General features: G+C 37.0%; 2 long non-coding RNA genes across 2 annotated transcripts; both read left to right on the top strand.

Moving 5' to 3' along the window:
* The first annotated feature begins 6,878 nt into the window (after nucleotides 1-6,878).
* Nucleotides 6,879-13,771, top strand: LOC122142498. The gene is made up of 3 exons (XR_006158644.1): nucleotides 6,879-7,362; nucleotides 9,548-9,662; nucleotides 12,638-13,771. It is a non-coding gene; the product is annotated as an uncharacterized LOC122142498 (long non-coding RNA).
* Nucleotides 13,772-14,681: 910 nt separating this feature from the next.
* Nucleotides 14,682-16,582, top strand: LOC122142445. The gene is made up of 3 exons (XR_006158607.1): nucleotides 14,682-14,873; nucleotides 15,133-15,249; nucleotides 15,985-16,582. It is a non-coding gene; the product is annotated as an uncharacterized LOC122142445 (long non-coding RNA).
* Nucleotides 16,583-17,137: the final 555 nt, after the last annotated feature.

Here is a 17,137-nt window from a genome sequence, read left to right as displayed (position 1 = left end):
GCCAGCATATGCCTGCCGACCGTGGGTATTTAAGAGCCAAGGCTTTACTACAAGAGCATTTTGGTGACCAGTATATAATTGCATCTACTTATATGGAAAAGGCTCTTTCATGGGCAAGTATCAAAAGTGAAGATCTCAGAGCTTTACAGGATTATAGTCTGTTTCTAAGAAGCTTTTGTAACTCCATGGAAGATATTCAGTATTTTCACGAGGTTGGATACACCCTCTAATATGTTGACAGTGGTGAAGAAATTACCATTCAAATTGAGGGAAAAATGGAGATCTGAAGTCTGTGAATTGCAGGAAGCTGTCCAACAAAGAGCTACCTTCAGCGACATCGTTAACTTCGTTGAAAGACAAGTAAAAATAATGACTGATCCAGGTTTCGGAGACATACAGGATGGTCCCGCATTTACAGGTAGTAAATTGTTGAACAAAAGCAAGTCTCAGTCTTATCTTAAATCTAAAAGAAGCAGTTTTGCTACTACCGTCACAGAAATGGAAAAGAAGTTAGAAGTTGGAACCAACAAAAAAGAAATGGTACCCAGCAACAAGAGTTGTTTGTTTTTCAGATGTGGACATGCTCTGGAGTTGTGCCCTCTATTGGAAAAGGGGAGCCATAGTGAGAAGATTGCATTCTTAAGAGTATGGTGTCTGTTTTGGCTGAATGTGCACAGGGCACATCATTAAAGATTGTAGAAGTCGCCTTTCATGTAAAGTGTGTAATCTTAAACACCCTAGTATACTTCACATCTACCCAAGAGCCAAGGAGACCGATTCGAAATCTGTGAGGAGACACACGGACACTGTAATGGGCAGTGTTCCAGAAACTGTTGAGTCCAGTGGATTTGTTGGGGCTGGTGAATTTGAATGTAAACTTTCCAAAGTACCTGTGCAAGTGAAATCTAAAAAGGGTAATAAGACTGTGATTACTTACGCTTTTCTGGATCAAGGTAGCTTGGCGGTATTTTGTACACCTTCACTGATGAACAGACTTGGTCTTTCAGGTAAAAAGACTAATATTCTCTTGCCTACTATGGGACAGGAGAAAGTCACAAGTACCCATGTTGTTTCTGGATCAGAGGTGGCTGGTTTGAACAAAGATGACTTTTGGGAGTTGCCTGATGCTTATACTCAAAATACTATGCCTGTGCATAGTGGAAATATCCCAAGACAAAAGGATCTGAAGGGGGTGGCCACATCTGAATCATGTGTCTCTACCTGAAATTGACTCTGATGGTGAACTTCTTATAGGAATCAATGCCCCAAGGGTTATGGAGCCGATTCAAGTGATCTGCAGTGTCAACAACGGATCATATGCAATTAAAAACCAGGTTGGGATGGACAGTAAATGGTCCACTAAGAGAAGTTGGTGGTGACCAGTCTGGCTTTTAGTATCCTGACGTTACGGTCAACCGGATTTCAGTTTCAAACTTGGGAGAGTTGTGGCAGCAACAATTCAAGGTTGATTTTCCAGAGTGTAACGAAAACGAACAGGTTGGGCTTTCAAGAGAAGATCACAAATTCAATTGAGGTGGTAACAAACTCGTTACAGCTTGTAGATGGTCCTTATACGACTGGCTTACCTCTGAGGAAGAAAAATGTTTGTATGCCAAACAACAGGACAATTGCTGAACAGCGTGCTCTGAACCTAAAGAAAAGGCTGAAGAGGGATGTTTCATTTCATTCTGAATACTCCGCTGTCATGAAAGACATTATCTCTAAAGGTTACGCAGAGAGAGTGCCAACGGAGGACTTAAGACGTGGCGATGGGAAGGTATGGTACATACCCCATCATGGTTTCCATCACCCGAGAAAGGGAAAGCTTCGTGGTGTCTTTGATTGTGGTGCTACATCTCAAGGTATATCTTTAAATAGCCAATTGTTACAGGGTCCAGATCTCACCAGTTCTTTGATCGGGGTGATTTCCAGATTCAGGAAGGAAAGAGTTGTGATCACAGCTGATATCGAAGCCATGTTTCACCAGGTGAGGGTACCAAAAGATGATACAGACATGTTAAGATTTCTTTGGTGGCCCGATGGTGACCTTACGCGGAATATGGTCGAACATTGTATGGTTGTGCATCTCTTTGGTGCTACTTCATCACCCAGTTGTGCAAACTTTGCCCTCAGACGGTGTGCTGAAGACAATAAAGACTTCAGCAAGGAAGTAACCGAGGCAATCCTGCATTGTTTTTATGTGGACGACTGTTTGTTGTCAGTGAATTCGGAGGAAGAGGCTGGTTTTTTTTATCGCAACCTTGATGCTACAGTATCTGGCGAAAGGAGGGTTTTCGTTGACAAAATGGATGAGTAATAATCGAAATGTTCTGGCAAAAATCCCAGAGGAATTCAGAGCAAAACATGTGAAGGACTTGGATTTGGAACAAGATTTACTTCTGGTGGAAAGAGTCCTGATACATACAATCTGATGCCTTCAAGTTTAAGATCGTGCTGCAGCAAAGGCCTTTGACCAAAAGAGGGATCCTGGCTACCATGAGTTCTGTCTATGATCCTTTAGGAATCCTGTCTCCTGTAATTTTATGTGCAAAAAAAGATCTTGCAAGATTTGTGCAGGAAGAAATTAGGCTGGGACGAAATTATTCCAGCTTCAAATGCTCAGGAATGGATCAAGCGGTTGGGATGGTTTGCGTGAATTGGAAAGCTTCAAAATCGATAGATGCTTCAAACCAATGGATTTCAGAGAGGTAAGAACAGCACAATTACAACACTTTTCGGATGCAAGGGAAGACGGTTATGGAGTAGTTTCTTATCTGCTTTTGCATAATGTTGACTCACAAGCACATGTTGCCTTTGTTATGGGGAAAGCTAGAGTAGCTCCTTTGAAGCTAGTATCTATACCTCGAATGGAACTCATCGATGCGACACTGGCAAGTCGAATGGATTCATTGTGGAGATTAGAACTGTGCATGGACCTTCAAGACTCTGTCTTCTGGACCGACAATACTTCTGTACTTAAATACATCAAAAATGAAGTCTCTAGGTACCGAACCTTTGTTGCCAACCGAGTTTCGGAAATCCTTAAGGTGTCTCGATCATCACAATGGCGGTATGTGAACACTGCAATGAATCCAGCAGATATAGCTTCTAGAGGTTTGAGAGTGGAAGCATTCCTGAAGAACAAGAATTGGGTGCTTGGACCTAAGTTTTTTCTTTTGCCTGAACAGGAGTGGCCGGTTAATCCTATTGACCTGGGGGAATGTTCACCAGATGATCCAGAGATAAAGGCAAGTGTTACAGTCAATGCTGTACAAATAGAGAACACAGACGTTACAACATTCTTCATACAGTATTTCTCCTCTTGGATTCACTTGAAGAGGTCGGTGGCCTGGATCCTTAGATTTAGGCAATTGCTTTTCAATCTAAGTCAAAAGAGGAAATCACTAAGTATGCACTTAATGCAGTCTTGCATTAAGAAATTTGAGTAGGGCAGTTATGCCTGAAGAGACAAAACATCCCGTTATACTTGCTAAGGATTTTCACATCTCAGATATTATTCTTAGACACATTCATCAAGAGGTGGGTCATGGTGGTCGAAACTATATGCTATCAAGGATGCATCAGAGGTACTGGATACCTGGTGCCAGTATAGCCATAAGGATGATATTGTCCAAATGCGTAATCTGCAAGCGTTTGCAAGCAGCTCCAGTGCATCAACAGATGGCGAACCTACCTGTGAATAGAATTTCTCCAGATAAACCTCCATTTACGTTCGTTGGAGTCGACTGTTTTGGACCCTTTGAAATTAAGAGCAGGAGAAGTATTGTGAAGAGATACGGAGTTATCTTCACATGCTTAGCCATTCGTGCTATTCATATTGAAGTGGTACAATCATTGGATACTGATTCCTTTATTAATGCACTGCGAAGATTTATCTCCAGATGTGGACAAGTCTTGGAAATGCAATCTGACAATGGTACAAATTCTGTGGGAGCGGAACGCGAGTTAAGACAAGCAATTGAAGGCTGGAACCAATCTCGGATCAACAATATGCTTCTGCAGAAAGGAATAAAGTGGATTTTAATCCTCCAACTGGTTCCCATCACAAGGGTATATGGGAAAGAATGATTAGGTCTGTAAGGGAAGTACTTTATACCACCATAAGAACACAAACTCTCGACGAAGAAGCCCTTCATACAGTGCTATGTGAAGCTGAGGCTATTATTAATGGACGTACCATTACTAAGGAATCTACTGACGCCAATGATTTGGAAGCACTGACACCTAATCATTTGCTGCTGTTAAAGACTACTCCATCATTACCTCCAGGGATCTTTTAAAAGGATGATATTTATGCTCGTCGTCGATGGAAACAGGTGCAATATATATCAGATCTGTTCTGGAAACGATGGATAAAGTACTACTTGCCTCAATTGCAAGAGCAGCAAAAATGGTCATCTCCATCTCGGCAACTTTGTTCCAGGTGATATTGTGCTGTTGGTCGATGACTCAGCACCACGTAATTCATGGATAACGGGGAAAGTGATTCAAACATTTCCAGATAATCAAGGCTTTGTTCGTCAAGTGAGACTTCAGACCAATACAAATCGTTTGATCAGACCAGTGACAAAAATCTGCCTTCTGCAAGAGGTGGATATTTGATATTTTCCTGAAATGGAATTACTTTTAACACAGAGACGGACTTATTACACGTATTACATTGACATGCCACATATTTCTCACTTCACACTGATGGTAAATTCACTCCGTGCTGACACTCTGTTATGGACTTTAAGGACTATAAGGACTCACTCAGTACTGAAGAATTGATGTATTGTAAATGTGCAAACATTTATGATTGATGTAAAGAAAAAGAAAAAAGGAAAACATTCTTTTGTATTTTTGAGATCTTGTATTTATAAATGTCTCCTACTGGTATTTAATATAATTATTAATTTATAATAATTAGGGGCTGGTATGTAGGAGCCATGTAATGGGAAAATCATGTGACCTAATGTTTATGGGAGTGTCATTCATTAAGTGGGGTTAAAAACACCTGTGGGGTGTGTGTGCGGGAGGAAGGGAAGAATGGGGGGTGAGTGCTGGAGCACATATTTTGTTGACCGTACAAACCTGTACAAATAAAACAACAGTTAAGCTTTTAAGTACAGAAATACTGCATTTTTGAGACCTTGGTCATGTTAAGTATGAGAATCCATCTCTTTAACAGTGTAAATAACTGCTCTTTAAAGGAACATAAAAGGATCATTCAGCTTCTGACAGATCGTCTGTTGTTCTGTTCCAAACATCTCTCACAGAACTATTTTCCAAATGAGCATCAAGATGATGATTATTACATTGAAGGTGAAGATTATGAAGCACAAGATACACAATGTGCATATGACCCTGAAGATGATGATGATTATGAGATTGAAGATGAAGATGATGAAGAATGTGCTAAAGGAATATCCAGTACTGAATCTATGGAGAAAATAACTCTGAACATGTATATGCATTAGACTCACACTGAATTCACAGATGAGGTTTAAGCATGTTACAGTATTAATTAGTTCAGTGCAACACTGATGAAACAGAATCATAAATGTATTTGTAGAAAATTGGTTAAGCTTCAACTAATAGCGGATGCCACAGACATTTGTTCAGAGACGTGAAGAAACGGCTTAAATTGTTGTTTTTGACCCTTTATTTTCATGACCATACATTTCACAGTATTTCACTAGAGGCTTGAGCTCATAGTTTGTGGTCTGTAAGAGGGCTTATAATAAAAATAATTAACAATTATAATGAAATACAACACAGGACGTTAGAATTTACTGATACACGTAGTGCATAGAATGAGCTCTTCCTCAGACAATGATCCGCATCTACAAACAAATGTACAAAATCTCCTATTCCTTCAAGTAATTAACATTAACATGCCAAACATGCTATAAATTCAGAATGCCCATGAAATATACTGAACTACAGCATCAACACAGAAACATTCACACTGTGAATAAACATGCATTGAATGTAATTACTGTTTTTTTATGTATATATGTATGCAGATACACATAGGGACACAGACAGAGCTTATGCCTAGTCCTAGACTAAAATGGCCCTTGAAACCAGATGAACAGAAATCTGCTTTCTCTGTCATAGTTTTAAATAGTCGTAAACTTAGTCTAGTCCAGAATTTAATAGGCTGATTTCCTGTAGGAATACTAAGTAGCTACTTCAGGACTAAATTAAGGCTTAACTTTTATTTCACAACTTGACTTTCATTCAAGTAAAATGGAAGGGAAGTGAAATCTCATCATAAAAGAAAAGTTTTTCTCTAGTACACACTGGCTACAATTAATACCATTTTATTCAATACTTTTTGCAACCTCATTTTGCCAAAGTGAAAGCCTTCCTACAGAATCACTCCAGATCCTTCAGATTCACAGCTCCATGATAAACTCTCTCCTCGTCAGTTTTCTGTAGGGTTCAGGTCAGGAACTGGGAAGGCCATGACAGAACCTTTGTTTTGTGCTCAGTGACCCATTTGTGTGGTCCTTTTGGATCACAAGATCCATGTTTGAAGATCCATCCATGGTTCTTTATAAGGCTTTCTGACCCCAAGACTCAACTATGTTCTGCAATTATCCAGCTGTGATCCTTGGAGAGTCTTTGGTTACTCAAACTAACAATAGACACATTGACAATATACTGAAGGCAGATTTGTAACATTTCCTGTTGATTGGAACACCATAATTATTGTCCTAATGGTGGAAATCAAAATGTTCAATGCTTTAGCTTTCAATGCTTTTTTTTTTTTAAACAAAAATTAGGATTGAACCACTGATGTCACATGGACTGTTTAAAGATATCCTTACTGTGTCTCCATGCCTTGATCGTGTTAGCACCCATACTGTCTCAGATTTCATCAAAATATCTTAATTTGTGTTCAGAAGATGAACAAAGGTTTTATGGGTTTGGAAACAACATGAGGATGAGGATTTTGGGTGAACTATCCCTTTAAGCATAATGTTATGACAAAGAAATGTAGCCTAACTCTAGGCATATTTAATATAACACTATAAAACTGCATTGTTATTGAAGATTATAAACGCACACACACATGTAGCTTGAACATAAAAACAAAGAAAGACACTTCTGGCTGGAAAAAGTGGGCGGAGACTATATCTGGGCAAATGTTATAGTGAAAGTAAAACTAAACACAGCTGCGGGTTGTTCATTTTAAATTCAGCATTAAATTTGCAGATCCAAAATGAGTTACTACATTTTTATTAAAGAGCTGGACGGAACAAACAAGAGCAGTAAGTGTGGATTCAGAGGAGGAACTGAAGAACATGACTGTTGAAGAGTTCATAAGAAGATTCAATCCGGAAGACAAATGTGAGTCAAACACTCTAAGTGTTCAGTTTCTGTGGTTAATTTGTCACCTATGATGTAATTCATTTAAAAACAATATTAACATATATGTGGAAATGATATAAACACAAGAATAATTTGTATCAGTATTAGAATGTCGATTCACCAGCTCCCTTAAAAGACACTGAGACTTTAGAAAAGGATGTGGCTGTCCACATTCGCTCTGCTTATTCTTGACGACCGAGTAAACAATAGCATCGTGCAGAGTTGCTGACTCTCACGCATTTGGTGTGAGACACGCTTTTAGTCTCTTTCTTATCTAAATCTCATGCCAGGTGGCTTTGCAGACTGCAGAGGGATTATGCAGTGAGGGCGGAAAGAATCAAATGTAGCATCCCATTGGTCGACAATCATATAAACATTCATCGCGCTAGATAGAGTCAGTTTGCTGACAATTCTGGAATTTCACTGATAATAAAACATACATGCTTCAAATGATTGTTCATATATTGTGACCCTGGAGCACAAAACCAGTCATAAGGTTCAGTTTTTTTAAATTGAGGATGTATACATCATCTGAAAGCTGAATAAATAATCTCTCCATTGATGTGTGGTTTGTTAGGAGGACAATATTTGTCTGAGATACAACTATTTGAAATCTGGAATCTGAGGGTGCAATAAAAATCTAAATATTGAGAAAATCATCTTTAAAGTTGTTCAAATGAAGTTCTTAGCAATGCATATTACTAATCAAAAATTAAGTTTTGATATATTTATGGTGGGAAACTTACAAAATATCTTCATGGAACATGATCTTTATTTAATATCCTAATGATTTTGAAAGAAAAATGGATAATTTTGTCCCATACAATGTATTGTTGTCTTTTACTACAAATATACCTGTGATACTGATGACTGCTTCTGTGCTGCAGGGACACATATAGCCTATAAATACACTACTTTAGAGACAAGACAAAGTGATGTAGTTGTTGTGAGAGCAGCACTGACAGCAGTAATGGTAGTCTCCTCCACCATGTTTAAAGTTTATGGCCCGCCCAACTTGGAAACTCTGGTATCAAAATAATTTTTGAGTTTTCCCAGTTTTGGCAAGAAGGGAAACAGCTCCGACCGAAAAACTAACAATGAAATGTTATTTTCTACCTATTAGATGGTGTTTTTATTAACGTCTACACCTACCCCAACCCTAAACCTACCCTTTACAATAATGCAAAAATAGCAACAATTGTTGTACAGTGTGAGAAAAAATATGCTACAGTATATTGATGTGCACATGCCCAATAGTGCCATATGTATCTCTTCTAGCCTTAACCATAGTAATCTAAATATTGAGAAAATTGCCTTTAAAGTTGTCCAAATTAAGTTCTGAGCTAAAAACTCGAGAGGCGTTCACATCTAATTTCCGATTAGGAAACTCGCATTAACGATGATTCCAATATCACATGAAGGCAGCATAACCCTCTCAGGTATATTCCTTACTTATGTGACTATACACCTTAACTATTTTTCAGGCAAATAAATGTTCTATATTTTAATTCAATAATATTTATTTAACATTTTGAGATCTTTTGGTACTAAATGGACTACTATTTGTGCAATAATTATGGTCCATTAATGACCACTTCAAATATTTTTTTAAAATATTTATATTACTTATATTACAATTAGTGTATTTAAGGTTAAAATAGAGAAAGGGTTTTAAATTCCAATGCAAAGAGGCAAAATAGAAAAATTCTGTGGTTAGAAAAAAGGGCCTTAGAACACACTGTGAACTGCATAGAAACACCCTGGCAACTATCCACAACACTACAGGAACCAAATACTGTAGCATGCACTAAAAATATTCAGAGCACATTTTGCACTGTATAGCAATGCCGGTCAAATAAAGATGAAAGAGATGTATTTTAGCCATTTCTTGAAGATGACTAAAGACTCTGCTGCTCAGATTGAGTTGGGCAGCTCATTGCACCAGGAGGAACAAATAAATGTTAGCAAATATCATCTGCTGGATTTACCCTTACAAAAATTAATTGTTATTTTTACTACAGTGACCATATTTTAACCATTATATTTGTAGTAAAATTAAGCTAATTAGAGTAAAACCCTCTTAATAATGATACATCTTCACCTCTTAACAAGGCTGATACATTAATGTTTGCTGTTCTCACGTAGCCGTTGTTGTTTTTCACAGGGAAACTCAGATTTATCTTCGAGGGCAGACAGCTGGAGGATGGTCGTACACTTGGTTCTTATGGCATAAATGACTGTTCTACTATTCATGCAGTTCAGTGTCTACGTGGGTGGAGGTATGTAACAAGAGATTAAAATGATTTAAAGTCTCAGGGAATCTTAAAACTGACCATTCATGCTCTCACACAAAACAAAAGCTTGTTTTCTCTAGCAGTGCTTTTATATTCAGGACACTTCAGTGAATTCTGCTCTTGAACTAATATATATATATATATATATATATATATATGCTACTGTTCAAAAGTTCTGGATCAGTAAGGTTTATCAATGTTTTTATAAATAAGTTCTTTATGCTCATGAAGGGGTTACAACTTCAGATTTCAGTGTACCACGATCCTTCAGAAATCATCCTATTATTACAGTTTAATATAACAGCTTTCTATCTTTATTTACCTTTAAAAGTAAATTATTTCTGTAATGCAAAACTGCATATTTTTTTTTATCAGCCATTACTCCAGTCAAAAGATCCTTCAGAAATCAATGTAAAGGGGTCATGAACTACCTTTGCTTTTTAATTTTGTACTGTTCTCTGAAGCCCACTTATAACGTTATCAAGATTTTTACATAAAAAACAAGCTATTTCTGTCCTGTTTTAACCCTCTCATCAGACCGCTGTTTGAAAAGATTCCTTTTAGTTTCAATCTTTTTGAAAATCCTGCATTAAATTGTGCCTTGTTTGTAAACAAATCTGTGGTAAAATGAAGTGAACAAAGGACAGAGTTCTAACTGACGCAGTCTGGATCTTCATTAAAAATAAAGTTAATACACTCTTTATGTTATTCACTCTTTATTGTTGGGATCAGAAGGAAGGCAGCACAAACACTGTTTTTCCCACAGCATCTTGTTGTCTTCAGAGCATCTTTATCATCTGGTTTCTGCATAGACCTGCGCGTTTACCTCTCTCCTAAAAACTCTACATGGGAGAATCGGTGGGTGGGGCTAAACAGACAGTGATGTAGAATCGGTGGGAGGGGCTAAATGGCAGTGATATACAGTTGTGGCCAAAAGTTTTGAGAATTACATAAATATTGGAAATTGGAAAAAGTTGCCGCTTAAGTTTTTATAATAGCAATGTGCATATACTCCAGAATGTTATGAAGAGTGATCAGATGAATTGCATAGTCCTTCTTTGCCATGAAAATGAACTTAATCCCAAAAAAACCTTTCCACTGCATTTCATTGCTGTCATTAAAGGACCTGCTGAGATCATTTCAGTAATCATCTTGTTAACTCAGGTGAGAATGTTGAAGAGCACAAGGCTGGAGATCATTATGTCAGGCTGATTGGGTTAGAATGGCAGACTTGACATGTTAAAAGGAGGGTGATACTTGAAATCATTGTTCTTCCATTCTTAACCATGGTGACCTGCAAAGAAAGCGTGCAGCCATCATTGCGTTGCATAAAAATGGCTTCACAGGCAAAGATATTGTGGCTACTAAGATTGCACCTAAATCAACAATTTATAGGTTCATCAAGAACTTCAAGGAAAAGGTTCAATTCTTGTAAAGAAGGCTTCAGGGCGTCCAAGAAAGTCCAGCAAGCGCCAGGATGGTCTCCTAAAGAGGATTCAGCTGCGGGATCGAAGTGCCACCAGTGCAGAGCTTGCTCAGGAATGGCAGCAGGCAGGTGTGAGCGCATCTGCACGCACAGTGAGGCCAAGACTTTTGGAAGATGGCCTGGTGTCAAGAAGGGCAGCAAAGAAGCCACTTCTCTCCAAAAAAAACATCAGGGACAGATTGATCTTCTGCAGAAAGTATAGTGAATGGACTGCTGGGGACTGGGGCAAAGTCATATTCTCCGATGAAGCCCCTTTCCGATTGTTTGGGGCATCTGGAAAAAGGCTTGTCCGGAGAAGAAAAGGTGAGCGCTACCATCACTCCTGTGTCATGCCAACAGTAAAGCATCCTGACACCATTCATGTGTGGGGTTGCTTCCTCATCCAAGGGAGTGGGCTCACTCACAATTCTGCCCAAAAACACAGCCATGAATAAAGAATGGTACCAAAACACCCTCCAACAGCAACTTTTTCCAACAACAGTTTGGTGAATAACAATGCATTTTCCAGCACGATGGAGCACCGTGCCATAAGGCAAAAGTGATAACTAAGTGGCTCGGGGACCAGAATGTTGAAATTTTGGGTCCATGGCCTGGAAACTCCCCAGATCTTAATCCCATTGAGAACTTGTGGTCAATCCTCAAGAGGCGGGTGGACAAACAAAACCCACTAATTCTGACAAACTCCAAGAAGTTATTATGAAAGAATGGGTTGCTATCAGTCAGGATTTGGCCCAGAAGTTGATTGAGAGCATGCACAGTCGAATTGCAGAGGGTCCTGAAAAAGAAGGGCCAACACTGCAAATACTGACTCTTTGCATAAATGTCATGTAATTGTCGATAAAAGCCTTTGAAACGTATGAAGTGCTTGTAATTATATTTCAGTACATCACAGAAACAACTGAAACAAAGATCTAAAAGCAGTTTAGCAGCAAACTTTTTGAAAAGAGTTTAGCCACACTATTACATCACAGATTAGAACATCTAACAACCTGCCATTTTATCTTCTTCTGCAGAGGCGGAGTTTAGCCACACTATTACATCACAGAGTAGAACATTGAACAAGCCTCCACTTCCTTCATTTTTAGACTAACAAGAAAGTTTTGAGTTCTGAAACTTACAGGTTTTTTTAATGGCACAATGACCTCTTATACGACAAAAGATCAAGGGAATTTTGCTTTTTTGTCAGTTCTTGACCCATTTAATGCTAATTTATTACAGTATTATAACAAATTGTGCTACTTAATATTGGTTTATAAACCTGTGATATTTTTATAACCCTTTTTTTCAGGATTATTTGATGATTAAACGGTTTAAAAGAACAGCATTTATTTAAAATAGAAAAACTTAATTTGGATGAGTGTAAAAAAAATTGAATTATTGAACCTTTATGTAATTCATGCTAAAGGTACAGATGGACTATTTCGAGGTATACTTTGACAGATCTTTTGTTGTTGTCTCACATCATCTCTCTCAGACCCAAGCTGTGCACCTGAAGATGGAGATGAAGGAATGCCCAGGACTGAATCAATGGAAGTATTAGCTGAAATGCAGAAGATTGAGTCAGAATAGATCATTTCAGTGAAGCCTCATATAAATCCACATACTGTACATATATTCATACTGTGGGTTTATCAGTGTCTGTCAATATCGTTCAAATTTACTACCATAAAATACACTACAGGCTAAAAACAGAAGATAACATACTTTGATAAAGTAAAATATTTCATGACACAAGTGAAATTATAATGGCCACTTTATGTAAATATGAAAAATAGAAAATAGTAGATCACAATGAACGACTGGCCAAAAAATAAATGAATAACTTCCTTCAGTGCAGCGTCCATAAAGTACAAGAGGCTGAAATCAGAACATAATACATGATATTGAAATTATGGTAGTAAATTTGAACAAAATATGAAAAAAAACAGTGTTTAAATAACTTAAAGTCTCCGTTCTGTCCTTTTACGCTGTCACAAAAAACAAGCACTTGTTTTCTCTCTATAGCAGTGCTTTTATATTAGAGACACTTCAGTAGTATATATCTACTACTTATTGCAGGGAAATGCTGCTATTTTTACATCTATCGTTATTTGCACTTAGGATAATAAATGCTGCTATTTTCACTCTGTGTAAAAAGCATCTATTGCTTTTTGCATTATATTGTATTATTTTTATGTTAATTTTTGTAGCTGTAACTGAAGCTACTGTTCAACAATGTTTTTAGGGCAACTTCTCAAAATCACACAGTGTTGTGTTTTACAGTTTATGTGATACTATACAACCTGTAGAATGTTGGTTCAAAACCATTGGTTTGTTTACATTTTTTTTTTTTTTTATTTTGTGCTTCATTATTGTTTAATAGTTTATATTCACCACATGCTGCTATGAGACACTGTACTGTATATTTGAACAGTAAGATGTTTTTAACCTTCTTATTTCCTGAGCCATGTTCAAAACAGGTTAAAATAAATTAAATCAATATTAAAACGGATCAACTAAAATAAAACATTTTATGAATAGTGTTGGTCATGCTGTTGTGTTTTGACAGCATTGTTGTTCATTAAGTGGATCTGGATCCTAAACAACAGCAGCAGACAACATCAGCTGAGTGCCTCCAGAATTAAACTGATATTACTATATATTATAATATATTATATATTTGTATTAATGTGCCTTAGAATAAAAAAAAATAACAAAAAATAAAATTCTATTTTAAGATCAATCAGTGCAAAGTTTCTTTCAGTCAAAACAGCTCAGACTTACACTTTAAGCCTTGTCTGTAAAACCGGGGGTGGGGTATGTAACAATATAATTTCTTTCATTACTTAACATTTTGGTCAGTCCTGCTAAATTTTTTTTTAAAAAAAGTTATTTTTAGGACATAGTGTTATACTCAGGACCTTGCATCTTATACTTTTTTATTTATATATACACTTATACTTTTTCCTCCCATAAATTGTCCCCCCACTGACACCCATGTGTGTCTCCGTCCTGAAGTCTTAAGAAGTGAGTCACATCAAAACACTTAAACTCAGGCTCAAAGCAAGTCAAAACTAGAAGAGAGAGAGCAAACAAACGATGAAGAGATGAAAAACAGAGATGAAATCAGATCACAGATTTGAAGCAAATCATGAAATGATAAGCAATAACAAGAACTTACCATCATAGCCCACTTGTTCCCATTAGTGTCGCACTTTTTATTTATGCACTTATGTGCTTTCAGTACATTTTACATTTTTTATTTAGGTCATTTAGCAGACGCTATGATCCAAAGTGACTTAACAAATGAGGACAAGAGAAGCAATCCAAACCCAACAAGAAAGCAGTGATATACAAGTGCTATATACAAGTCTCAGTTAGCTTTACCCGTGCATGTAGCAAGTGCACTTTTACATTTTCTGTTTAATAATTAAAAGAACCTGTACAAAACATAATACACCAGAAGAACACTTTGTCCGGAAGTGGGCGGAGACTATCTCTCGCGGGATCAATGTTATAGTACATCAGATAAAGTGAAACTAAACACAGTCAGCGCATTGCTCATTTTAAAAATCCTACATTAAATTTGCAGACGGAAAATGAGTTTTCAAAATATTTTTATTAAAGACGAGAAAGGACAGGTAAGAACAAGTAAGTGTGGATTCAGAGGAGGAACTTAAGAACATACTGTTGGAAGAGCTTCCGAAGAAGATTCTTTCACGAATGCAAACGTAAGTCGACAAATGATCTAAACGTTATGCAGTTTTTTTCCTATTGTTTGTATTTCGAGCGTTATCTGCTTTTTATCAGTTGAACGCCTCTGACTACCGAGAAGTTTGCTAACTAATTTTACTATACAGTGACCATATTTTGTAGAAAAGGTTATGCTAATACAGGAAAACCCTCGTGACACAGCTTCTGCTCTTCATGAGGTCGATACATGAATGAATGCTGTTTCTTATGCAGCTGCTGCTGTTGTTTTTCACGAAGGGGACCTCAGATTAATCTTCGAGGGCAAACAACTGGAGGATGCTCGTACACTTTGGTTCTTATGGCATACTAAACGAATCTACTATACATAAGTTCTTATTCTACGAGGTGGAGGAGGTATGTAATGATGTGTTTAAAATGATTTAAAGTCCTCAGATAATCGTCCTTAAACCTGACCCTTCATGCTCTCACACAAAACAAAAGCCTGTAGCAGTGCTTTTATATTCAAAGACAACTTTCAGTCAATTAATATGTAAATGATATGTGTATTGTATTATTAGTTTGATTTAGCACAAAAAACATTGTGTAGATAGTTCATGGAGTGTACCTTCACATAAACAAGAAAAAAACCAACACGTTTTTTAAAAACTTTTTAATTTTTTTTTTTTGTTTAATAACTGGATGTTTTGAAAGTTCTAATATCATTAATGTTCTTAATGGAGTGATGTTAGATAAACATCTATATTTTTGTTAGCGGGGAGTGTTTTTTAGGTCAGCTTCTCAAAACAGGGAGGCGCCGTGTTATCATATGTTTTACTCTATATGTGAAAACACGGGTTTGTTTACATTCTTACTGAGCTTTTGTGTTTTAAATAATTGTTTTGGGGGTTGTTTAAATGTTGCTGTCATTTTAACCACATATAGTGTACAACATGCCTGTTATATATGACAATATGCTGTATATCTGTGTTTTTCCTGAGCCATAACAAGTCTTCCATCTACATTGTGACAGTTGTGTAAAACATTTTTGATTATATATCCTTCATACAATTCCATGTTAAAGTACAGACGGACTATTCACGTTCTGACTGACAGATCTTTTGTCATTGTTTCATATAATTTTTCTCACAGGTCCACCTCCATCTGAGATGAAAGATAAAGAAATACCCAGGACTGGATCAATGGAAGCATTAGCTTCAATGCAGCAGACTGAGCCAGAACCCAACAGATCATGTCTGATTATGTAGTTCAGTTCAGCCTCATATAAATCCATACACTGTGGACTCATCACGTGTAATACATTTACAATTACTACCATAAAATACACTGGCACACATTCTCTCTGATTTTTAGCCTCTTAGAGTAAAATAGTATCATAACACCTTGTACAAATATGAAAAATATAAACGGTCACAATGAACTGATCACCTGTACCAAAAACCCAGTGTATAGTTAAAGAGTCAGCAGTTAACAGAATAATAACCCTTCCATAAAGTACACAGATTCACTCTGTCTCAGGAGATCTCAGTGATGACTGAAACCTTTATTACCCGCATTTCTCATGTTAAGGGCCAATGATAAAATCTCTTGTGTCACAAATATTTTACTTTTTACTGAAGAGGCTGAAATCAGAACAGAATACATGGATATTGAATTCCAAGGTAGTAAATTTGAACAAAATATGAACAACAATGTTTAGGCTCCATTAATATTCTTAAAACTGACCCTTTAATTCTGTTCCCCCCCCCACCATAAAATAAAGTGCCTCCCGAGCGTATTTAATGATAAAGTGTTTGTAGTACAGTTTGAGCAGTTTAGGGAGGGCTTTATTGTCCCAACAAGGCAGCATTCATTTAATAATTTACACTCAGTATGTTATTATAGGCATCTACTACTACTAGCCCGTTTACAACTTATTGCAAGAAAATGCTGGCTATTTTTACATCCTGTACATAGAAACTATTATTATTTGCAGTTGGGATATCAACTAAAAAATGCTGCTGATATTTCACTTGGTGTACAGAGCTTCTATCACTAGTTTGCATATATTTAAATGGTTTAACAATGTTTTTTAGTGGGGCAGCTTCTGATAGTCCTCTTGTGTTATCACATGTTTTACTGTATATTTGTGATTATATACAATTTATAGAAATGTTGGTCAAAACATTGTTTTGTTTACTTTTTTGTCATTACACTACACTGTATACAACTACAAACACTTTGAGCTCGTACCTGCCAGTGATGGATGTGGTGTTGTGTTTTCATTAATATACTCAATCAATAA

This window comes from Cyprinus carpio, chromosome B25 (genome assembly GCF_018340385.1).
Source record: "Cyprinus carpio isolate SPL01 chromosome B25, ASM1834038v1, whole genome shotgun sequence".
Classification (NCBI taxonomy): Eukaryota; Metazoa; Chordata; class Actinopteri; order Cypriniformes; family Cyprinidae; genus Cyprinus; species Cyprinus carpio.
The sequence above is the reverse complement of the archived record's forward strand: the minus strand, read 5'-3'. Positions and strand labels throughout refer to the sequence as shown.